This window comes from Bufo gargarizans, chromosome 10, assembly GCF_014858855.1.
Source record: "Bufo gargarizans isolate SCDJY-AF-19 chromosome 10, ASM1485885v1, whole genome shotgun sequence".
NCBI classification, from domain to species: Eukaryota; Metazoa; Chordata; class Amphibia; order Anura; family Bufonidae; genus Bufo; species Bufo gargarizans.
Window position 1 is genome coordinate 29019914 of NC_058089.1, and position 25601 is coordinate 29045514.

Consider the following 25601-nt stretch of genomic DNA (forward strand, 5'->3'; position numbering starts at 1 on the left):
AGGTAGCTCAGTAAAGTAACACAAAACACTACACTACACTACACCCCCCCTGTCACTTATTAACCCTTTATGAACCACTGATCACCCCATACAGACTCCCTGATCACCCCCCTGTCATTGATCACCCCCCTGTCAGGCTCCGTTCAGACGTCCGTATGATTTTTACGGATCCACTGATACATGGATCGGATCCGCAAAACGCACACGGACGTCTGAATGGAGCCTTACAGGGGGGTGATCAATGACAAGGGGGTGATTACCCATATAGACTTCCCGATCACCCCCCTGTCATTGATCACCCCCCTGTCATTGATCACCCCCCTGTAAGGCTCCATTCAGACGTCCGTATGATTTTTACGGATCCACGGATACATGGATCGGATCCGCAAAACACATACGGACGTCTGAATGGAGCCTTACAGGGGGGTGATCAATGACGGGGGGTGATCACCTCATATACACTCCCTGATCACCCCCTGACATTGATCACCCCCCTGTCATTGATCACCCACCTGTAAGGCTCCATTCAGGCGTCCGTATGTGTTTTGCGGATCCGATCCGTGGATCCATAAAAATCACACGGACGTCTGAATGGAGCCTTACAGGGGGTTGATCAATGACAGGGGGGTGATCAGGGAGTCTATATGGGTGATCACCCCCCTGTCATTGATCACCCCCTGTAAGGCTCCATTCAGACATTTTTTGGCCCAAGTTAGCGGAAATATTTTTTGTTTGTTTGTTTTTTCTTACAAAGTCTCATATTCCACTAACTTATGTCCAAAAAATAAAATCTCACATGAACTCACCATACCCCTCACGGAATCCAAATGCGTAACATTTTTTAGACATTTATATTCCAGACTTCTTCTCACGCTTTAGGGCCCCTAAAAAGCCAGGGCAGTATAAATACCCCACATGTGACCCCATTTCGGAAAGAAGACACCCCAAGGTATTCCGTGAGGGGCATATTGAGTCCATGAAAGATTGAAATTTTTGTCCCAAGTTAGCGGAAAGTGAGACTTTGTGAGAAAAAAACAAAAAAAAAATCAATTTCCGCTAACTTATGCAAAAAAAATTAAAATTTCTATGAACTCGCCATGCCCATCATTGAATACCTTGGGGTGTCTTCTTTCCAAAGTGGGGTCACATGTGGGGTATTTATACTGCCCTGGCTTTTTAGGGGCCCTAAGGCGTGAGAAGAAGTCTGGGATCCAAATGTCTAAAAATGCCCTCCTAAAAGGAATTTGGGCCGCTTTGCGCATCTAGGCTGCAAAAAAGTGTCACACATCTGGTATCGCCGTACTCAGGAGAAGTTGGGGAATGTGTTTTGGGGTGTCATTTTACATATACCCATGCTGGGTGAGATAAATATCTTGGTCAAATGCCAACTTTGTATAAAAAAATGGGAAAAGTTGTCATTTGCCGAGATATTTCTCTCACCCAGCATAGGTATATGTAAAATGACACCCCAAAACACATTCCCCAACTTCTCCTGAGTACGGCGATACCACATGTGTGACACTTTTTTGCAGCCTAGGTGGGCAAAGCGGCACACATTCCAAAGAGCACCTTTAGGATTTCACCGGTCATTTTTTACAGATTTTGATTGCAAACTTCTTCTCACACATCTGGGCCCCTAGAATGCCAGGGCAGTATAACTACCCCACAAGTGACCCCATTTTGGAAAGAAGACACCCCAAGGTATTTTGTGATGGGCATAGTGAGTTCATGGAAGTTTTTATTTTTTGTCACAAGTTAGTGGAATATTAGACTTTGTAAGAAAAAAAAAAAAAATAATCATAATTTTCCGCTAACTTGTGACAAAAAATAAAAAATTCTAGGAACTCGCCATGCCCCTCACGGAATACCTTGGGGTGTCTTCTTTTCAAAATGGGGTCAATTGTGGGGTAGTTATACTGCCCTGGCATTCTAGGGGCCCAAATGTGTGGTAAGTAGTTTGCAATCAAAATGTGTAAAAAATGGCCGGTGAAATCCTAAAGGTGCTCTTTGAAATGTGTGCCCCTTTGCCCACCTAGGCTGCAGAAAAGTGTCACACATCTGGTATCGCCGTACTCAGGAGAAGTTGGGGAATGTGTTTTGGGGTGTCATTTTACATATACCCATGCTGGGTGAGAGAAATATCTTGGCAAAAGACAACTTTTCCCATTTTTCTTAAACAAAGTTGGCATTTGACCAAGATATTTATCTCGCCCAGCATGGGTATATGTAAAATGACACCCCAAAACACATTCCCCAACTTCTCCTGAGTACGGCGATACCAGATGTGTGACACTTTTTTGCAGCCTAGGTGGGCAAAGGGGCACACATTCCAAAGTGCACCTTTCGGATTTCACCGGTCATTTTTTACAGATTTTGATTGCAAACTTCTTCTCACACATCTGGGCCCCTAGAATGCCAGGGCAGTATAACAACCCCACAAGTGACACCATTTTGGAAAGAAGACACCCCAAGGTATTTTGTGATGGGCATAGTGAGTTCATGGAAGTTTTTATTTTTTGTCACAAGTTAGTGGAATATGAGACTTTGTAAGAAAAAAAAAAATCATCATTTTCCGCTAACTTGTGACAAAAAAAAAAGTTCTATGAACTCACTATGCCCATCAGTGAATACCTTAGGGTGTCTACTTTCCGAAATGGGGTCATTTGTGGGGTTTTTCTACTGTTTGGGCATTGTAGAACCTCAGGAAACATGACAGGTGCTCAGAAAGTCAGAGCTGCTTCAAAAAGCGGAAATTCACATTTTTGTACCATAGTTTGTAAATGCTATAACTTTTACCCAAACCATTTTTTTTTACCCAAACATTTTTTTTTTATCAAAGACATGTAGAACAATAAATTTAGCGAAAAATTTATATATGGATGTCGTTTTTTTTTGCAAAATTTTACAACTGAAAGTGAAAAATGTCATTTTTTTGCAAAAAAAATAGTTAAATTTTGATTAATAACAAAAAAAGTAAAAAAGTCAGCAGCAATGAAATACCACCAAATGAAAGCTCTATTTGTGAGAAGAAAAGGAGGTAACATTCATTTGGGTGGTAAGTTGCATGACCGAGCAATAAACTGTGAAAGTAGTGTAGTGCAGAAGTGTAAAAAGTGGCCTGGTCATTAAGGGGGTTTCAGCTAGCGGGGTTGAAGTGGTTAAACAAAATTAGGCAGGTGCATAAATTTGGGCACTGTTGTCATTTTATTGATTCCAAAACCTTTAGAACTAATTATTGGAACTCAAATTGGCTTGGTAAGCTCAGTGGCCCCTGACCTACATACACAGGTAAATTCAATTATGAGAAAAAGTATTTAGGGGGTCAATTGTAAGTTTCCCTCCTCTTTTAATTTTCTCTGAATAGTAGCAACATGGGGTTCTCAAAACAACTCTCAAATGACCTGAAGACAAAGATTGTTCACTATCATGGTTTAGGGGAAGGATACAGAAAGCTGTCTCAGAGATTTCAGCTGTCTGTTTCCACAGTTAGGAACATATTGTCACCGCCAGATCTCTGAGAAGGTCTGGCAGACGTTCTTCTGTACCTCTTGCATGATGTTCTTTGTTTTGGTTTCACTTTGTCATCTCTTTTCCTTCTCCCAGCTGTCACCTATTCACACTAATTGCCTCCCTTTATATTCCATACTGCCTCACTTTGCAGTTTATACTACTTCCTGGGTTGAAGTGATCACTGCTGGAGACTTCTGTTACTGCTTGTTCAGATAAGTCCTTTCTTGTATTGTGTTTCTTTGCTGGCTTGATTCTAGGTGAGCCTGACTCCCTCCGTATTAAGTGCAGGGAGCCGGTGGTCGTGTCCCCTCACTATTATAGGGTTTTCAGGTGTCACACAGTCTAGGTACGAGGGCATGGAATTGTCTACCTCTGAGACCCTTGTATGTGCTTAGCAGTCAGGGTGAGCTCTTAGGGTTTTACAGGGGTTACCTTTATGCTCCTTAGTTTGGGATCAAGCCAGTCGGATGTTTATCCATAACTTCCAGCTATCTGCAATATCATCCCTGACACAAATTGAGGAAATGGAAGACCACAGGCTCAGTTCAAGTTAAGGCTCGAAGTGGCAGACCAAGAAAAATCTTGGATAGACAGAAGCGACGAATGGTGAGAAGACTCAGAGTCAACCTACAGACCAGCGCCAAAGACCTACAACATCATCTTGCTGCAGATGGAGTCACTGTGCATCGTTCAACCATTCGGGGCACTTTACACAAGGAAATGCTGTATGAGAGAGTGATGCAGAGGAAGCCTTTTCTCCGCCCACAGCACAAAAAGTGCCACTTGAGGTGGGCTAAAGCACATTTAGACAAGCCAGCTTCATTTTGGAATAAGGTGCTGTGGACTGATGAAACTAAAATTGAGTTATTTGGCCATTACAAGGGGTGTTATGCATGGAGGAAAAAGAACACAGCATTCCAAGAAAAACACCTGCTACCTACAGTCATGTGAAAAAATTAGGACACCCTTTGAAAGCATGTGGTTTTTTGTAACATTTTTAATAAAAGGTTATTTCATCTCCGTTTCAACAATACAGAGAGATTAAAGTAATCCGACTAAACAAAGAAAACTGAAGAAAAGTCTTTTCAAGATCTTCTGTAAATGTCATTCTACAAAAATGCCTATTCTAACTGAGGAAAAAGATAGGACACCCTTGCCCCTAATAGCGAGTGTTACCTCCTTTGGCTGAAATAACTGCAGTGAGACGGTTCTTGTAGCCATCTACCAGTCTTCGACATCGGTCTGAGGAAATTTTACCCCACTCCTCAATGCAGAACTTTTTCAGCTGTGAGATGTTTGAGGGGTTTCTTGCACGTACAGCCCTTTTCAAGTCACCCCACAGCATCTCAATGGGATTCAAATCTGGACTTTGACTTGGCCATTCCAGGACTCTCCATTTCTTCTTTTTCAGCCAATCTATGGTTGATTTACTAGTATGTTTTGGGTCATTGTCATGTTGCATGGTCCAGTTCCGCTTCAGCTTTAATTTTCTAACTGATGGTCTCACATGTTCTTCAAGCACCTTCTGATACACAGTAGAATTCATCGTGGATTCTATGATGGTGAGCTGACCAGGTCCTGCTGCAGCAAAGCAGCCCCAAACCATGACACTTCCACCTCCATGCTTCACAGTTGGTATGAGGTTCTTTTCTTGGAATGCTGTGTTTGGTTTACGCCAAACATGTCCTCTGCTGTTGTGTCCAAATAATTCAATTTTGGACTCATCTGTCCAAAGAACATTATTCCAGAAGTCCTGGTCTTTGTCAACTTTATCTCTGGCAAATGTCAGTCTGGCCTCGATGTTTCTCTTGGAAAGCAAAGGTTTCCTCCTTGCACACCTCCCATGCAAGTTAAACTTGTACAGTCTCTTTCTGATTGTAGAGGCATGTACTTCTACATCAACAGTAGCCAGAGCCTGCTGTAGTTCTCGAGATGACACTTTAGGGTTTTTGGAGACCTCTTTTAGCATCTTGCGGTCTGCTCTTGGGGTGAACTTGCTGGGGCGACCAGTCCTGGGCATGTTGGCAGTTGTTTTGAAAGCCCTCCACTTGTAGACTATCTTCCGGACAGTGGAATGGCTGATTTCAAAATCTTTTGAGATCTTTTTAAATCCCTTCCCAGACTCATAGGCTGCTACAATCTTTTTTCTGAAGTCCTCTGACAGCTCTTTTGCTCTCACCATGGTGCTCACTCTCACTTCAACAGTCAGGAGCACACCAAACTAAATGTCTGAGGTTTAAATAGGGCAAGCCTCATTCAACATGCAGAGTAACGATCTACTAATTATGTGCACCTGGTGTGATATACCTGTGTGAGATCTGAGCCAATTTAAGAGGGAATACATGTGAGGGTGTCCTATCTTTTTCCTCAGTTAGAATAGGCATTTTTGTAGAATGACATTTACAGAAGATCTTGAAAAGACTTTTCTTCAGTTTTCTTTGTTTAGTTGGATTACTTTAATCTCTCTGTATTGTTGAAACGGAGATGAAATAACCTAATTTAAAAATGTTACAAAAAACCACATGCTTTCAAAGGGTGTCCTAATTTTTTCACATGACTGTATAGTAAAATATGGTGGTGGTTCCATCATGCTGTGGGGCTGTGTGGCCAGTGCAGGGACTGGGAATCTTGTCAAAGTTGAGGGACGCATGGATTCCACTCAGTATCAGCAGATTCTGAAGACCAATGTCCAGGAATCAGTGACAAAGCTGAAGCTGCGCAGGGGCTGGATCTTTCAACAAGACAACGACCCTAAACACTGCTCAAAATCCACTAAGGCATTTATGCAGAGGAACAAGTACAACGTTCTGGAATGGCCATCTCAGTCCCCAGACCTGAATATAATTGAAAATCTGTGGTGTGACTTAAATAGAGCTGTCCATGCTCGGAAGCCATCAAACCTGAATGAACTAAAGATGTTTTGTAAAAAGGAATGGTCCAAAATACCTTCAACCAGAAGCCAAACTCTCATTGGAAACTACAGGAAGCGTTTAGAGGCTGTAATTTCTGCAAAAGGAGGATCTACTAAATATTGATTTCATTTATTTTTTGTGGTGCCCAAATTTATGCAACTGCCTAATTTTGTTTAAACAATAATAGCACACTTTCTTTAAATCCAATAAACTTCATTTCACTTCTCAAATATCACTGTGTGTGTCTCCTATATGATATATTTAACTGACATTTTTTATCGTAACAACCAACGATTTATACCGGAAAATTATGACGATTAACAAGGTTGCCCAAACTTTCGCATCCTACTGTAGCTCTCAAGCTCTCCCTCTGATGCCACCAGATGTACGGCAGTTATCCCATAAGTCAATGTTCAACCCTTTTAATAAGCCTTGAGACATGACTTGGACAATAAATAAGCCAGCATCTCATCTGCAGACAACTCTTTCAGGGTGACTGCCCCTTATCAGTGCAGAGCAGAGACTACTGGCTTAACAGTAGACAGAAGGTCTTCACTTAAACCTTTTTTTCACATTTAGTTATGTTGTGGCCTTGAGATAAAATAAAAACAAAGTCAGGGTTTTCTGTGTCATTCTGCTCTTGATACCCAATAATGAAAAAGTGAAAACGGAATCAAAAAGTTTGCTAATTTATTGAAAAGGAAGAACTAAAATATTGCATCTTAAGTATTCAGAGACTTCCAACCTTTCAGTCAGTACTTAGTAGAAGCAACTTTGTCAGTGATTACAGTCTCCAGTCTTCTTGGTTCTAATTGGTGATGATCATCAGGGGCAATATTTGAATTTGCAATATTTCTTGAATATTTTGGCGAATATTCGTCATGAATTTGCGATTATTTTCTTGATTGCGAAAACCGGCAATGTAATATGCGCGTAATGCGCGCGCAATACAGGCATGGGTCACTTTTGCTAAATTTTTCAAGCTGCTAGAAGTTTCCTGAGACTGGAGAAAATGGTTGGCACTGCAGAACATTACAATAGCTTTATATGCAGATAGTGCTCCAATATATTTGTGATTGCGCAAATCGGCAATTAAAGATGCATATATTTTTGCGCAATACGTGCAACTTCACATTTAACAGGTCTGACTACATATTACTGATTGGTGCATTAAGTATTGTTGTGAACTTGTGACATCACAGCACTATGTCTGTAGCATGTATGTATGGACAGCAGAACCGCAGCTACACTATATCACTATCTAACCTACACTGACTATCTCCCACTAACTATCTGTATTATATATATGAGCTAACTAACTATCTAATGTAATGACACAGTAAAGCACAGAGCACAGCAATGTCACTGCTGTCTGTCTCAGAACTGCAAAAAACTGCATAAAATGGCTGCTGGGGAGGTTCTTATATTTTCTTAAGTATTCAGAGTCTTCCAACATTTTAGTCAGTACTTAGTAAAAGGCACTTTTGGCAGATATTACAGCCTTCAATCTTTTTGGTTATGATGACACAAGGATTTAGGAATTGTCTGCTATTCCTTCCTTCAGATCCTCTCAAGCTCTGTCAGGTTTGGATGGGGACCATCAGTGGTTTTCAGGTCTCTCCAGAGACGTTCAATTGGGTTCAAGTCAAGACTCTGGCTGGGCTACTCAAGGGCATTAACAGAGTTTTTTTTTTAAAGGGTTATGCCATGTTTGATGTAATGAACATCAGACATCATATAGTGCATGAAAACACCTTTCTAACAAAGCTAGAACCGGCCCTGTACCTCACATAGATCCAGAGATCTCCACATTCATTACTGCAATTGTTCTGCTAGAGTATCTTCAGCGTGGCAGATAAGTGGGTGTGTCCTTTCTGTGCTGCCACATCTTCTAAAAAAACATGTGGTTGGTGGTAGTTGAAGATTTAAAATGAGCAAGTTCAACAAGCTCAGTGAGATGGACAAAAAAATAAGGAAAGTAGGTGGTTCTATACATATACATTTTATTGAATAGCTCACTGGCTATACTAAATTTTTAATTACATTCAGATCCAGGTTCTGGTTTGAAGAATGTAGATTATTTTTAGTGACTCAACCCCTTTAAGCCAATCCTATGTTGTCTTGGCTGTGCAGTTAGGGTCATTGTCTTGTTGAACGATAAACCTTCTGCCTGGTCTGAGGTTCAGCAAAGAAAAAGGGTTAGTCAGCACATCCCAATGCGCAGGTGCACGCTACAATGGCTAGAGACACACACAAAAAAAATAAAAAAATCAATAGCACTCTGCAAACCAAGATAAAGTACAATAATGCCATAGTAATAGAAAATATTCTGATGCTAATGCTACGCTTATTTTGCAAATTTGAGATTCTTGGCAAATACATTTTGTACAAAATTATTTGGGCCCGTCTGCCACAAAATGTATTTGCCAAGAGTCTCAAATTTACAAAATAAGTGTAGCATTAGCACAAGAATATTTTCTATTACTATGGCATTATTGTACTTTATTTTGGTTTGGTTTGCTGTTGCATTGTATTTTTTTCTTTGGTCTGAGGTGAAGAGCACTGTGGATAAGAGTTTCAATAAGAATATGTACTTTCCTCCATTTTGTTTTCTCTCAACCCTGACCAATCTACCTGTCCCAGCCTCTAAAAAACATCCCCACAGAATGATACTGCCATCACCATGCTTCACTTTAGGGATGGTATTGATTAAGTGATGATGAACAGGGTCTGGTTTTCTCTAGACATGATGCTTAGAATTGAGGCCAAAACATTCAATCTTGGTTTCATCAGGCCAGACAATTTAAGAGTCCTTCAGGTGGCCACACTGTCATAAAGCCCAAATTGGTGGAGTGCTGCAGTGATAGTTTACTTTCTGTAATTTTCTCCCATCTTCACACCGGAGCTCAGCAAGTGTGACCATTGGGTAATTGTATCTTACAAAGATACTTCTACCCTAATTACTTAGTTCGGTGGGGCGGCCAGCTCTGGTTGTTCAAAACACCTTTCATTTAGAAACTATGGAGGTCTCTGTGCTCTTTGGAACTATCAGTGCTGCAGGATTTTTACTACTCCTTCCAGATACGATCTTCTACACAATTCTATCTCTTAGCTCTATAGGCAGTTCTTTCCTCCTCATGGCTTGGTTTTTGCTCCGATTATGCATTATCAGTTGTGAGACTGAGGGGCATTTCTTTCCAAATTGTGGCCATTCAACTGAATTTACTACAGGTGGACTCCAATGAAGGTGTAGAAACATCTCAAAGATGATGAAAAGTAATAGGAGGCCCCCAGATCTAAATTTCAATGGTCATACTTGAATACTTATGTACGTATGCAATTTAAGTTTTTCCTTTTTAATAGATTTGAAAAAATGTTTACTATTTTGTCTTCAATGGGATATTAAGTGCAGATTGCTGGGGTAGACTTTATTTTTTTAATTTTAACACAAGGCTGCAACATAAAAACGTGAACAAACTAAATTTGTCAGAGAGCTGCTCTGACAGCTTGATATGCAGACTTTATATTACACGTTTGATAAATGACCAGTTTGATAAGATTTGATATACAGTTGTAAGCCGCAGAACCGCAATTTGGTCAGCTATAGCAGATACTGTACGAACTACGAGGGTCATTTATGACCAGATATGCGCCACTTTTGTGGTGTATATCTGGCGCAGATTCTGTTGCACGACATGGTGCAGCAGAATCTGCGACTTGTACCCACGCCAGATCTAAAAAAGTGGGCGGGGAAGGGGGTGGACCAGCGGGCCCGTCTCATTTACCTTTATTTATGCTTGGTTTAGACGTAAGAATAGATGCTGGATCCGCCTAAGTTATGTGGAGGCTGGCGCATCTACATAACTTCGGCGATCCACCGCCAGCTATAGGGGATATTATGACCGTCATCTAAAACACCGGTCTTAAATAATGTGCCCCTACATGTTCATCATTGTTTGACCTTTTATTGACTGACTGCTGTTTGTACTTACCTATGTTGAAAATCTAATAAAATTATTTGGAAAAGAAAATACAGTTATGTATCTTTCATGTAACTGAATACTGGTGACTCTTGCTTCACAGTAAATTGGTCAGAGAGCTTTTCTGACAGATTGATCTGTAGACCTTACTAATTTGATAAGCTATGAATGATTTTACCTATAATGGGTGTTCAAGAGCTGTCAGGAGTTCAGAGATAAGGATTACAGTTTGAGCTGTTGTAACAGATTTCTGACAAGTTTACTGTGAAGGAGAACGCAACAGTCTGTAGATGGACTGAAAGTGAAAGCTGTAGAGGAAAAACTGTTGAAAATGTTCTGTTAAGCTTCTCCTGCCCTATAATATACTGCCTGCTGATCAGACACCATGTTCAATGTGCTAAGCTAACCATAATTTCTTTACTTCTAAGGAAATTTCCTATACCACTGCCCCCCATCGTTTGTGTACAGCTATGAAGTGACTACCTGTATTCCCACCTGCCGTTCTCTGTCTGAACTAGACCCGATATGCACAATTAAGTTCCATACTATCGATGGTTGTGTCTGTCCAAATGGAACGTATCTAGATGATAAAGGTGTTTGTGTGAAAAAGGAGGACTGTCCATGCTACTATAAGGGGGTTCCTGTGTCACCCAGTAAAACTTTGAATGTGGACCGACTTATATGGTAATGTAAGCTATGTATTGTTATTTATTTGGGCTCTCTGTAAACCACAATCTTTTGGGTTACACAGTATTTTCTAAGATCATCAATACTGCTTGTGCAGTGACCCACTGGATCGCTGTAAAAGGTTAATACTTAGGTTAACTACGGTACTTTAAAATATTCACTGTTATGCTAATTGTGTCTTATGCACCTGTATGGGAGGAAATAGTTGGTAGCAGTTTCCAGGTGGTGGTCCCATTTTCCTCTGGCTTGAATAGGAAGTTTCTATCAAGTCAGACTAGGTTGAAGACCTGTTTGGTGTGTGACGTAGCCAAATAGGCCGAAAGAGAACTCTTCTACAGGAAAACACTATTCCTGTGAGTAAAAAGCTGCCAGAAAACCAACTCTGCTGAGAATAAACCCAAGGAGAAAGAAGCATTTCTTTTATACAGAAGGTTGAGGACTATAAGGCCATATTTAGACTGAAAAAGTAAAGGTAAGGCTCGTATCCAGCTTTGGATTTTACTGCATGTGGTTAGGATCAGTTGCTTCTGTGCCTGCCACACTTCTGAATTGCACGTATATAGAGTAAAAGTTTGCATGTCTGTGGTTATTTGAAAACATTGCATGGCATATCTAGATAGAGACTTAGAGGAGAACATCATACTGCTTGTCCCTGATACAGAGCCTTGTAAAATACTTGAAAACGGTGTATACTGTTAACATTTGTACTGCAAACCTCATCATCTATTCAGTAAAGAGAGGTTTTATTTAGTGTAGGCAAGCGGGCCTGGTCATTTCCTCCACCATCCGCTGGCCTTTTTGCCTGTTCATCTTCCTTGCACACTGCCAACCAGCCACCATTAAGAACCTCTTAACTAATGAAGGACGAATATCGGCCAGGATGTTTCGTGGACGCGAAAATCCCAGTAACTGAGCAGATTGTGAAATACTCAGACCGGCCCTTCTGGCATCATGCTACGCTCAAAATTGCTTAAATCACCTTTCTTTCCCATTCTGACATTCAGTTTGGAGTTCAGGAGATTGTCTTGACCAGGACCACAACCCTACATGCATTGAAGCAACTGCCATGTGATTGGTTGACTAGATAATCACATTAATGAGAAATAGAACAGGTGTTCCTAATAATTCTTTAGGTGGGTGTACATAAGACAAGGACCATTTTTTGTTCTGGGTGGTGGCGGATATGTGTGGGCTCGAATGAGGAAATTCAATTACACATGGTCATCACAGGTATTGAATTCCTCTGAGATCCATGCCTCATTCATTTTTAGAAATGTGAGGTAGTCCAAACTGTCGTGAGTTAGGCAAGTGCACTTATCGGTCACGATCCCCCCTGCTGCACTAAATGTCCTTTCGGACAGGACACTCGATGAGGGGCAAGCCAAGAGTTCCGTGGCAAATTGTGCCAGCTCTGGCCACAGGTCAAGCCTGCACACCCAGTTATCCAGGGGTTTCTCGCTTCTCAAAGCATCCACATTGGCCGTTAACCCGATGTAGTTGGACACCTGTCGGTCTAGGCGTTCCCTGAGGCTGGATCCGGAGGGCAGCTGTCAATGGGTTGGCTGCAAGAATGATCTCATATCCGCAGTGACCAACACATCTTCAAACTGCCCTCTTCTTGCAGGTGCGGTAGGATTGGTACCTGCACCTGTTTCACTGTGGGTGGAAATACCTCTGCCAGTGCCCGCAACAGAAGAATGCAGCATCTCTTGCAGCAAGGCCTGGAAATGCTGCATTCTGCCAGCCCTCTGTGATGCTGGCAGCATGTCTGCCATTTTGTGTTTGTACCGGGTTTTGTACGTTGCCACCCAGTACTGGTCCTTGCCCTTTATACTTTTTATATGGGGGTCCCTCTTCAAACACTGGAGCATGAAGGCCCCCATTTGCACTAAATTGGAAGTGGTGGAGCGGCCTGGCCTCGGTCTCCTCCCTTCATCCACGGACAACACCAGGGATCCCATAAAAGTTTAAAGCCTGCTCTTCCTGCTCCTCCTCCTCCCCCCAGGCACCATCCTCCTTTGACTCCTTTTCACACTCCTGCTGACTTGTCTCAGATGGAGTAACCCCTCTTGGGAATTCATTCAGCATTGCGACTTCCTCATCTTTCAGCTCCGGCTCCTCAACTGCTTGGTCAATGACCCGACACAATGCACGCTCCAGAAAGAAGGTGTAAGGTACTGATGGCGCCCTGGCTGCAACTGAACAGTTTGGTGATCTCAGCAAATGGCTGCAGAAGTCTGCATGCATCGCGCATGAGCAGCCACTGGCACGGTGAAAAGAAACCAAGCTCCCCAGAACCTGTCCTGCTGCAGAGTTCGTACAGGTTTGAGCAGCCTATCAAGCATATACAAGGTGGAGTTCCAGTGTGTCGGGCAGTCACAAATCAGACGCCTGATGGGCAGTTGGTGTCACCGCTGAACGTCAGCAAGGTGAGCCATGGCCGTGTAAGATCTTCTAAAATGGGCAGAGATTTTCCTGGCCTGCCACAAGACGTCCTGGACCCCGGGGTATTTGGCAACGAATCGCTGCACGACTAAGTTCAGGACGTGTGCCATGCACGGCACGTGTGTGATTTTACACTGTTTCAGCGTGCTCAGCAGATTGGCAACGCTGTCGCACACCACTTTACCAACTGTCAAATTAAGCGGGGTTAGCCACTGATCGGCCTGTGCCCGCAGAGCTGAAAGCAGTGCAGGACCGGTGTGGCTCTTGGCTTACAGGCACAACAGCCACAGTAAAGCATGGCAACATCTCACCTCGCACGTCGAATAGGTTCTAGGGAGCTTGAGGGGTGCAGCAGAAGAGGCGGTAGCAGTGGAAAAGGAGGAGTCAGCCAAGGAGGAGAATGAGGATGGAGTAGGAGGAGGAGAAGTAGAGGCAGGCCTGCATGTAATCCGTGGCGGTAACACCAAATCCACACAGGAGCCACGGGTTACATGCTTGATGGCCATCAGAAGGTTCACCCAGTGGGCACTAAAAGTAATATACCTTCCCTGCCCGTGTTTGCTAGACCACGTGTCTGTGGTCAGATGTATCTTGGCACCAACACTGTGTGTCAGAGATATATTCACTTGCCGCTGAACGTGGCCATATAGCTCTGGGATGTCTTTCTGGGAGAAATATTTCCTTCCGGGAAAATTCCATTGCAATGTGCCAATGGCCACAAAGTTTATAAAGGCCTCCGAGTCCACCAGTTTATATTGCAGTAGTTGACAGGCTAGCAGTTCCGGCAAGCCAGTGGTCAGCCGTTGGGCAAGAGGGTTATCCGGCATCATCAACTTTCACGCTCGAACATTTGGGCCACGGAAGCCTGCCTTCTGCTAGATGAACGCGGTGATGACACGGTGGAAGGTGGAGTGGAGGACAAATGGGAGGAGAGCAGAGAAAGAGAAGAGGCAGGACGTGGAGCTCAGGGAGCTCCACTTCCTTCTGGGTTCTGATGGCGTTGCTCCCACTGGCTCGGTGATGGGAGGCCAGGTGCCTTCTTAAAGCGGTTGTCCCTAGGTGAGCGACTTATGCGTTGACAGCACAGGCTGCAGATGGCAACACTGTTGTCAGCAGCGGACATGTTAAAAAAATCCCACACTGCGGAGCCATGTGGCGGCGTCCTGGGAGCACCAGAAGTGACAGTGCATGGTGGATGGTTTGCTCCAAATACATTTGCAGTCTGGTTTTTACCTCCTGTGCCCTTCCTCACTGCTGCTCCGTCCATCCCTCTGAACTCCCCTCCTCTTCCTCTCTTGTGGGAACCCACGTGACGTCCATCGACACATCATCACGTCCATCGACACATCATCATCGTCACCTTCACCACCACAGACATTTGAGATCTTGGAGTAGGTAGCAACAGCAGGGACCACCCTTCTTGGGCTGATCTGGGTACTGTCATCAGACTTCTGGGTGGCAACCGTTGCTGCCTCCTCTTCCTCCTCCGATGTCAAGAATGGCTGCGCATCGGTAAGGTCTGGGGATGGATGGGACAATGATTCCTCTGATTCAAGTGGATGGGCTATGGTGGTGGTGGTGTCTTTGGGGGTGCAGATACAGAGGATGAGGAGGGTGCAGAAGCGGAAGGCTGAATGAGCCACTCAATCAACTCTGGTGCGTCCTTTGAAGTAATCGCACGTGCCTTCTCCAACTTCCCACTTTGGCTCCGGCCTGGTGCACTTGCCCGACCCCTACCACCCCTATGGAACAGCCTACCTCTTTCTCTGCCTGTCAGGGAAATGTAGCGTCCCTGGCCGAATGCACTTGTCCATGTGTATGTGGTTAAGTGGACCTTCCCAGTAACTGTGTTGGTCAGGGCACGTGTTGGTGTAAGGCGGGCACGGAACACCTTAAAAAATAGTGGCTGCTGGGAACTGCATAACGCGGGACGGCCGCCGATATCAGGCTGCGGAAGGCCTTAGTGTGCACAAGGCAACATTTCCAGGGCCAGTAATTTGCTATGCATTCAAAGGCCTGAGGTAATGACATTTGGATGCTGCGGTGGGACATGGAAGTAGATGTGGTCGCTGATGGTGCTTGCGAAGGTCCAGATGCAGGGCGGGAGCCATCCGGGACTGCGCCTTTGACAGGGGATTGGCCAGCACGTAGGGGGAAGAGGAGGCATTCGTGTGACCCGCAGACACAGATTGTGGACCCAGGCGTTCGTCCCACTTATTACAGTGCTTGGATGCCATGTGAGGTTGCTAGTGTTCACGACCCGGATCATTTTCGTATGGCACAGATTGAAAACTACTATTCTTTTGTCGTCGGCACTTTCCTCCAAAGAAGCGCCATACTGCGGAACATCTACCCCTTGGCAAGGGAGATTTCCGCAAGGGGGTGCTCCGTGGAACAGTTACAGGCCTGTTTGGTGTGGCCCGCCTTCTCCCCTTTGGTACCCCACTGCCTCTTCCAGCCTGTTGCGGTGCTGCAGATCCCTTCCCCTCTGTACTGCTATCCTCGCTTGGCTTTCCACCTTCCCAAGTTGGGTCAGTGACCTCATCGTCCACCACCTCCTCTTCTACTTCCTCACTCTGATCATACTCCTGATTGTTTTACCTAACCACAACTTCAGTGATTGACAACGGTGTCTCATCCTCTTCATCAACCGGTTGACTCATTGGCAAATGTGTGTCTCATCATCATCCACCTCATTAAACACTAATTACTGTTCCCCATTGTCATGTTCTTGTTGCTGTGGATGCTCAAGAGTTTGGGAATCAGGGCACAAGATCTCATGTCCCTCTTCAAGCTCTTCAAGCGTGCTTGGTGAGAGGGCCAAATCAAGTAATGGCAATGAAAAGAGGTCCTCGGAATATCCGAGTGTGGGATCACTTGTTTGGCCAGACTGTACATGATGGGAGGAAGGAGGATCAGGGTGAGGATTGTGTTGACCAGACTCGTGGCTACTGAGACTGGACTTGGTGGAAGACAGGGTGGTGCTTAACCGACTGGAAGCATTATCTGCTGCAATCCAACTGACCACCTGGTCGCACTGGTCTGACTTCAAGAGTGGTGTTCTGCACCTCCCTGCAAACTGGGACATGAAGCTAAGTATCGTGGATGATTGATTTTCTTGTGCTCTGGCAGCAGGCACAGTTTCTTCGTGCCCAGGGCCATGGCCTCTGCGTGCACCATTAGCATCACGGCCACTTACCCGTCCCTTACTGCTCGCCTTCCTTATTTTAAATGTTATATATGCTTGAAAGTATGTCACACGTACAGTAGCGTAGAATTTGGAAGTGTATGCGCAATTTTTTTTTACAAAGGTATTTGTGATTAGGAAACGTTATATAGGACAGTTACCAAAGGTAATGTCACTGTTCACAGTGTCTACGGAAAAAGTGCACTGGATGTCACTGCTATTTTAGGGATGCACACACTTTAAACAGGAGATGTGGCACGGATAATTTAACTGTCTGCGGACACTGTCTACGGAAAAAGATACACTGGATGTCACTGATATTTTAGGGATGCGTACAGTTTATACAGGAGATGTTGCACAAATAATATAACTGTCCGCAGCGGCCTATTACACCGTATTTAGCGCAGGATACGCTAAAAATATATATTGCTGCTGTCGCACCTTAAAAGGACTTTTGGATCTCTGAAAAGTTTTTTGTATAAAAATTTTCCAATTACACTCCCTACACTGTCTGTCCGTTCCTTTGCACAGTTCTCCCTAACACTGAGCAATTTTCCTCAGGTTGCGCTACAAACATATATTGCTGTCACACACAATAGTCCTTACAAGGACTTTTGGGTTTTTGAAAAGTTTTGGTACCCAAAAAATATTTAATTACTCTGGCTACACTCTCTGTCCCTTCCTATGCTCAGCTCTCCCTGACTACAAATGAGCCGAACATGAGTCATCGGGTGCTATATGACACGTAGCAGCCAATCACTGTAATACCACTGTGGTACCACAGAGAAATTTACATCCCATCTGCAAAGTGCATGCACTGTTAATATAAATAAATCTGTGTCAGGAATAGTATTATATTCAGTATAGTACACCGTTACTGTTCCACTGTGAAAATCATGGTTACATATTATTTTTATTATTATTATCATCTTCATTATCGTTAATTGATCCAGTTTATAAACAATCAGCCAGAATGAGATCTGGGTTTATTAAAGGGCTTCTGTCACCCCACTAAAATCTTTATTTTGGGGTACTTATAATCCCTATACTGCGATATATCAATACATACATTTTGGTTCAGTAGATAATGCAAAAAACAGACTTTTATCATATGCAAATTACCTGTCTACCAGCAAGTAGGGCGGCTACTTGCTGGTAGCAGCCGCATCCTCCTCTCATAAAGACGCCCCCTCCTCATGTTGATTGACAGGGCCAGCGAACGTGCTCGTCCTCTGCTGGCCCTGTCTGCATTCAAAATCTGGAGCCTGTGCCGTACCTGTCTTCAGGCGGCGCAGGCGCACTGACTGGAGGACGCTCGCTCGCCGCTCCATCCTCAATGCGCCTGCGCCGATGACGTCACATCTACACCCGGCGCAGGCGCACTGAGAAAGGAGCGGCCGAGCGGGCGTCCTCCCCTCAGTGCGCCTGCGCCGACTGAAGACAGGTACGGTGCAGGCGCCAGATTTTGAATGCAGACAGGGCCAGCAGAGAACGAGCGCTTTCGCTGGCCCTGTCAATCAACATGAGGAGGGGGCGTCTTTATGAGAGGAGGATGTGGCTGCTACCAGCAAGTAGCCGCCCTACTTGCTGGTAGAGAGGTAATTTACATATGATAAAAGTCAGTTTGTTGCATTATCTACTGAACCAAAATGATTAATAACATTATGTATTGATATATCACAGCATAGGGATTATAAGTACCCAAAAAAAAAAAAAAAAGACTTTGGTGGGGTTACAGAAGCCCTTTAAACTAAAGAGGTTGGCCACCTTATTGCAGTTTTATACAAAAAAAAACATTACCAAGAACCTATACATGTTTAGTGGAAAAGAGAAAGGAGTGAGCACTCACAACATCTGGACCATAGGATACAGGGATATATTTGTTTATTTAGTAGGAACTGTTGTCCAATGGATAAAACATTCACATATATACACTCAAATGCAATAAAACTGGTAGTTGGTACCCACACATAAAATACACGTTTCGGGGCGTCTACACCCCTTCCTCAGCCCCGAAACGCGTCTGGTGACAGGAAGAAAAGCGCCCATTTAATCCACTGGACCTCGATTAAAAGTATTGCATGGCAATGCGATAAGAAAATCTCCTATTACAAACACCGCTCCAAGATACAGTTACGGATGCCACTGCCAAGGTACTATTCCTGCCTGCTTGATCCCGCGATACAGTGACGTCATCAACCCGAGACTTGCGACGGGAGACGCCGTAACAGCCGGCATCACTCGCTCCTCGTGGAAGGACGTGTTAGCGGGAGGTAACACTTGGAAACAGGTAGGAACCTGAACTGCTAATCTAGCATAAAGTGGCCCACAAACTTTACAGCTCTGGGCGGTTACACCAAATAACTTTGGAGAGACCTTTTTCTTGCTATAGCATTTGAAATACACATCTATATGCACGAGGAGACCAAATACCATTTGGAGACATAGATATCTTTTGGGACATTCCAATCCCGATTGCGGTTTGCGGTACCGCAAATACCCATAGTGGTTCATCTACTGCAAGTTTTTAGGTGTTTCAAAGTGCCAATTCTGAACACTAACAATACAAGGATTGCACCCTTAGAACTTTTACTTTTTATCAGTGTATTTTATGTGTTGGTACCAACTACCAGTTTTATTGTATTTGAGTGTATATATGTGAATGTTTTATCCATTGGACAACAGGTCCTACTAAATAAACAAATATATCCCTGTATCCTATGGTCCAGATGTTGTGAGTGCTCACTCCTTTCTCTTTTCCACTATTTACTTTTCTTTGGGTTCGGGCACCCAAGTTGTGAGTTAGCAGCACCCGACCATAGCCACCAGGTGTGAGCCAACCACCTATCTATTTCCACCTATACATGTTTGGATCTGGGCCTATTTGACAATTGTTGAAGCCATGGCTGCAGATGGAGGGGGCCTATACGCTAATTAATATTATGTCTCCTCCAATGAAATACACTGCTCTTGACTCCAAATCAGGGGCGGACTAACAACTCATGGGGCCCCCGGGCATTAGGATATTATGGGGCCCCTGTGTCCCTGCCCACCCTAAAGCCACACCCACACACAGCCTCACACACATATTGCGCCACCCACATCACCTACACTTGGTACAGAATTTCTCTTCACTATGGTCAAAATAAATGTTTACTAATTAAAAAAATAATAATCACGCCCTCCACCACAACACAAGCGTATCTCAGACTCAGTGTATCGCACTGCTCCACAGCAATACAACTCACAGTAATGTGCGATGTGCAAGTACATCACAGATCACCTCAGCAATAAAATGCATAGAAAAGTGCAGTGTGTGAGTACTGCAAGCTCTACAGCAATATAAGTCACAGAAATGTGCAGTTTGTGAGTGTATTACAGATCACCTCATCAATACAATGCACAGGAATGTGCAGTGTGTGAGTATATGATAGCCAACCCACTGCTTTCCCATAGAGAAGCATTGGGAGGCTATTGCGCATGCGTGGCTTCATAGAGATGCTTTGAATCAATGCATTTCTATGAGGAGTGTTTAGCGTGAATGCCAGTGTTGCAAATTGTTCAACACTGGATTAGGAAGCACATCTTGTGGCTGATGAGTGGCCACTAGAAGAGTTCCTTGGCAGTAATTTTTTCTGAAAAGGCAGTATTTACATTAAAAAGCTTGCAGAGACATGCTATAGCCACCAGAACTACTAAGTTCAGCTGTTGTGGTTCTGGTGACTATAGTGTCCCTTAATATAAAAAATAAAAATAAAGAATCAGCACAAAAGTATCAAATTAAATGGCTGTATCATTATTCTAAAAATAAAAAAAGCACAACTTCTGACACAATTATATAGTACTTTGCAGAATGCTTTTTTTTTTTTTTTTTTTTACAATGTGCAGATAGTACTGTACCCCTCTATCCAACCCTCCCTCCCCCTTCTCCATCCCCCCACCCCCTTATAATATATAAAATAGCTTACAGTGAGTGAATTACTGCAAATACTTACAGTTCTGAAGACTCTAGCAGGCTCAGGATCACTGCTCTGGGCAGTGGGCAGCTGGGCTCAGGGCCGGAAGTGGGCACTGCTCTGCAGTTCAGGAAGGAGACCTATAAGACACAACTAGGTTTTAGAGGAGGACAATAAGAAAAAAATAAATTTTCATTACACCTCAGGTCAGACCACCAATCAGGCCCCCAGTGTTAATCAGACCTCAGCTGACAGCCCCAATCAGACCAACAATGTTAATAAGACCCCAATAAGACCTCAAATCAGACCCCCAATCAGACCTCAGCTCAGACCCCAATGTAAATGACCCCCAATCAGACCTCAGATGAGAGCCCCTATTATGCCGCTCTTAGCCCCCATTATGCCGCTCTCAGCCTCTATTATGCCTCTCTCAGCCTCCATTATGCCTCTCTCAGCCACCATTATGCCTCTCAGGCCCCCAATTATGCCTCAGCCCCCCAGCAGCCTTGCCATTATGCCCCCAGTAAAAATAAATTAAACACTTACCTCTCCTGCTCCTGGACTCCGCCGCTCCTCACCAGTACCACGATCTTCTTCCTCCCGCTGTCCGCTGGCGCACACAATGTGACATCACAGAGTGACATCACAGAGTGACTCACGCTGTGCACAGCCCTGCACAGCCCTGCACAGCCGACAGTCGAGGACCAGTAAGCAGTGAGTACCGATCATTCACCGCTTCTCGGTCCTCCGGTACTAATCAGTGCTTCCAAAAGTATTCACGGTGACAGTGAGTCCTTCACTATGCTCGCATAGTGAAGGATAGGATCAGGACACACATGGAGCTGGCGGAGCGGAGGCAGTGGCCAGCAGGGCCTGATGGGGCCCCGTAGTGGCCGTGGGCCCTCGGTCCATGCCCGAGTGCCCGAATGGTCAGTCCACCCCTGCTTCGAATGTGCAGTGGGCCTGAGCTTGACAATTCTGAATGAAAAGCATGTGCAGATGACAGTTGCACTGTTTTTCAATGGACAAGTCATGATGATGTTTTGTTTTTTATACCCCTCCATCTGAAGCCATCATCTGCACGGGAGTGCCATTCATAGCTTACAGGAGGCTGACCGAGGAGGGGGACTAAAACTGTAAAAATGAGGCCTAAAGTGCTTGAGGGTATGCCACTCTGCAGCACTAGATACTCCCCTCTCCACTTGATTGACAAGGCCAGTCATCTGAAGTATCATCTTTCCCACAGCTGCGTCATGTAGTTACTACCTTACCACGTGCACAGTAGTCTGCTTTACAAAGGGCCAGGACTATAACATGTACTGCACTTGTCAAGGGTGTACTGCACAGCTCATGCGTGGGATCGCAAGGCTAAAATAAAGCTTTTGATGTCTAGTTTTCTAAATCAAGTGGAGGAGGAGTTTCTAGTGATGAAGAATAGAAAAGCTAAGGTACACTGGGCAGCCAGGGCCTGTCCTTGGTGCACTGTAGGCCTTTTTATCATAATTTTAATCAGTAAATGCTTGCATAATGCTGGATAAGGGCTCGTTCACATGACCATGTGAAGCCTGTGCCCGTGCTGTGGACCGCAGATTGCAGTCCACAATGCAAGGGCACCGACCGTGGCCCAGCCGCATGGGGATCGTGGACCCATTCACTTGAATGGGTCCACGATCCCTCCATTCCGCTAAAAGATAGAGCATGTTCTATTTTTTGCAGTGTGGAGGCACAGAACGGAACCCTAGAAAGCACTCTCTAGTGTTCCGTTCCGTGCTTCTGTTCTGCATCTCCAGATTTGCGGACCCATTGAAGTGAATGGGTCCGCATCCGTGATGCAGAATGCACACAGAACGGTGCCCGTATATTGCGGATCCGCAAATGCGGTCTGCAATACAGCAACGGGCAGCACACGTTCGTGTGAACGAGACCTAAGGAGTAGGAAGGTATAGTTGTACTCAGGTGGGGCAGCCTGCATTATGCCCTTAAGGCCTCATTGCCTGGCCGTGGCCGTATTTTGACCCGCAAACAGCGGGTCCTCAATATGTGGGAACTGGCCGTGTGCTCCCCTCATCATGGATGCAAACCCATTCACTTGAATGGGTCGGTAATCCGGAGCTGCGGTGTGGAACGGAGGCATGGAACCCCACAGAAGCACTACGGAGTGCTTCCGTATTGTTTCTAACCGTGCCTCTGCACCGCAAAAAAAATAGAACATGTTCTATTTTTTTGCGGTGCGGATGGATCACGGACCCATTCAAGTTCAATGGGTCTCGATCCGTCCCGGCCGCCGCATGGACGTTGCCCGTGCATTGTGGACCGCAAATTGCAACGGCCGTGTGCATGAGGCCAAATACTTCTAGTAACAGATTTAAGTTATGGTATGCTTATTCTTTTTAAATGTGGTTAAACATGTTCTCACTTTCTTTTTATAGCACCTGTACAAACGGAAAAATACAATGTACTGACCAACACCTAATAGGTAATCCATGTTACTAAATCCATTAATAATTATAGATTTCAATTGTAAGTTATCAAACTGAAGAAAAGCGATAGTCTAAGAGCGATTTATTCATGCTTTAAGCCTGGTACAATGTATGTATTCATTGTTTTAACTGTATTTTATCTATGAAATGTCTTGACAAATGAGTAGTGTCACTAGTAGAGTTGAGCAGAAACCTGGATATTCGGGTTCGAAGGGTTCGGCCGAACTTCACAACAAAGTTTGAGTTAGGGACCCGAAATTGACACCGAACCTAAACCCAATTGAAGTCAATGGGGACCCGAACTTTTGAGCACTAAAATGACTCTAAAAATGTCATGGAAAGGGCTAGAGGGCTGCAAATGCCAGCAAAATGTGGTTAAGAGCAAGGCAAGTGCTCTGCAAACAAATGTGGATAGGGAAATGACTTGAAATAACATAAAATACATAAAAAAATAAAAAAATAATCTTGATCTAGGAGGACGAGGTCCATATAGAGTAGGAGGTTGAGGAGGCAGTGGATGTGGCGGTGTAGGTGGAAGCGGTGGAGGAGGAGGAGGAGGTTTTACATTTATTTATATTTTTTTGAATTAGGGTACACCCCAAAACATTGTGAAATATAACCTGTGATAATCCCCTCCAGTCGTGCTAAACACACGTTCAGACAATACACTGGCTGCAGGGCAGGCCAGGCCAGCACCTCCGTGGCATAAAGGGCAAGCTTAGGCCATGTGCCCAATTTGGAGACCCAGAAGTTGCAGGGGGCAGTCCCATCAGTCAGTTCGTGTAGGCGTGTGCACACATACTGCCCCACCATGTCGTACGTCCCCGTGATGTTCACAATCAACTTTCGATGTTCTTTTCTGCGCCTACCATGTTCATCACAGTTATAGGCGTATAAGGGTTTGACGCCGGAGAGGGAGCGTGAGAAAGAGAGACCACATCCAAGGGAGATCAATGGATGAAATTTCATTGTGATCGAGTGGAAATGTGGGAGAAGTTATTTAAACTGAAGAATCGAAGGAAATGAGGTCAAGTTTGCCATGCAAATGATAGGAAAAAAACGGATGCGGACGTGGATGACAATCTTATGTGCCTCCGCGTTTTTTCACGGTCCCATTGACTTGAATGGGTCCGCAAACTGTTTTCCGTGAAAAAAATAGGACAGGTTCACGGACACGGATGACAAACGGTGCATTAGCCGAGTTTTCAACGGACCCATTGAAAGTCAATGGGTCCGCAGAAAATCACGAAAAATGGAACAACGGACACGGAATAAAACAATGATCGTGTGCATGAGGCCTATAGCAGTGGTATATCACACCCAAAAATTTGTGAATTTCACCAGAAAATGTAACAGACAAATTAGTGAATTTTTTTTACCTATCTACTGGGTATAGCAGTGATATATCACACCCAAAAATTTGTGAATTTCACCCCAAAATGTAACATAAATTATTGAAATGTTACCTAATAGGTAGAGCAGGGTTATATCACACCCAAAAATTTGTGAATTGCACCTGAATACGTAACAGACAAATTTGTGAATTTTTTTTACCTGTCTACTAGGTAAATCAGTGGTATATCACACCCAAAAATTGGTAATTTTCACCCAAAAATGTAACAGACAAATTAGTAAAATGACTTGAATTAAAATAAAATACGTACAAATAAAAAAAAATGTACTTGATTTATGAGGTGGAGTTCCATATGGAGTAGGAGTTTGAGTTGGCAGTGGATGTGGCGGTGTAGGTGGAAGCGGTGGTGGAGAAGGAGGAGGTTTTACATTTATTTATATTTTTTTAAATTAGGGTACACCCCAAAACATTGTGAAATATAACCTGTGATAATCCCCTCCAGTCGTGCTAAACACACGTTCAGACAATACACTGGCTGCAGGGCAGGCCAGGCCAGCACCTCCATGGCGTAAAGGGCAAGCTCAGGCCATGTGCCCAATTTGGAGACCCAGAAGTTGCAGGGGGCAGTCCCATCAGTCAGTTCGTGTGGGCGTGTGCACACATACTGCCCCACCATGTCGCACGTCCCCGTGATGTTCACGATCCAATTGGATATCTGCTCTATCAACTTTCAATGTTCTTTTCTGCGCCTACCATGTTCATCACGATTATAGGCGTATAAGGGTTTGACGCCGGAGAGGGAGCGTGAGAAAGAGAGACCACATTCAACGGAGATCAATGGATGAAATTTCATTGTGATCGAGTGGAAATGTGGGAGAAGTTATTTAAACTGAAGAATCAAAGAAAATGAGGTCAAGTTTGCCATGCAAATGATAGGAAAAAAACGGACGCGGACGACAATCTTGTGTGCCTCCGCGTTTTTTCACGGTCCCATTGACTTGAATGGGTCCGCAAACTGTTTCCCGTGAAAAAAATAGGACAGGTTATATTTTTTGACGGACTGGAACCACGGATCACGGACGCGGATGAC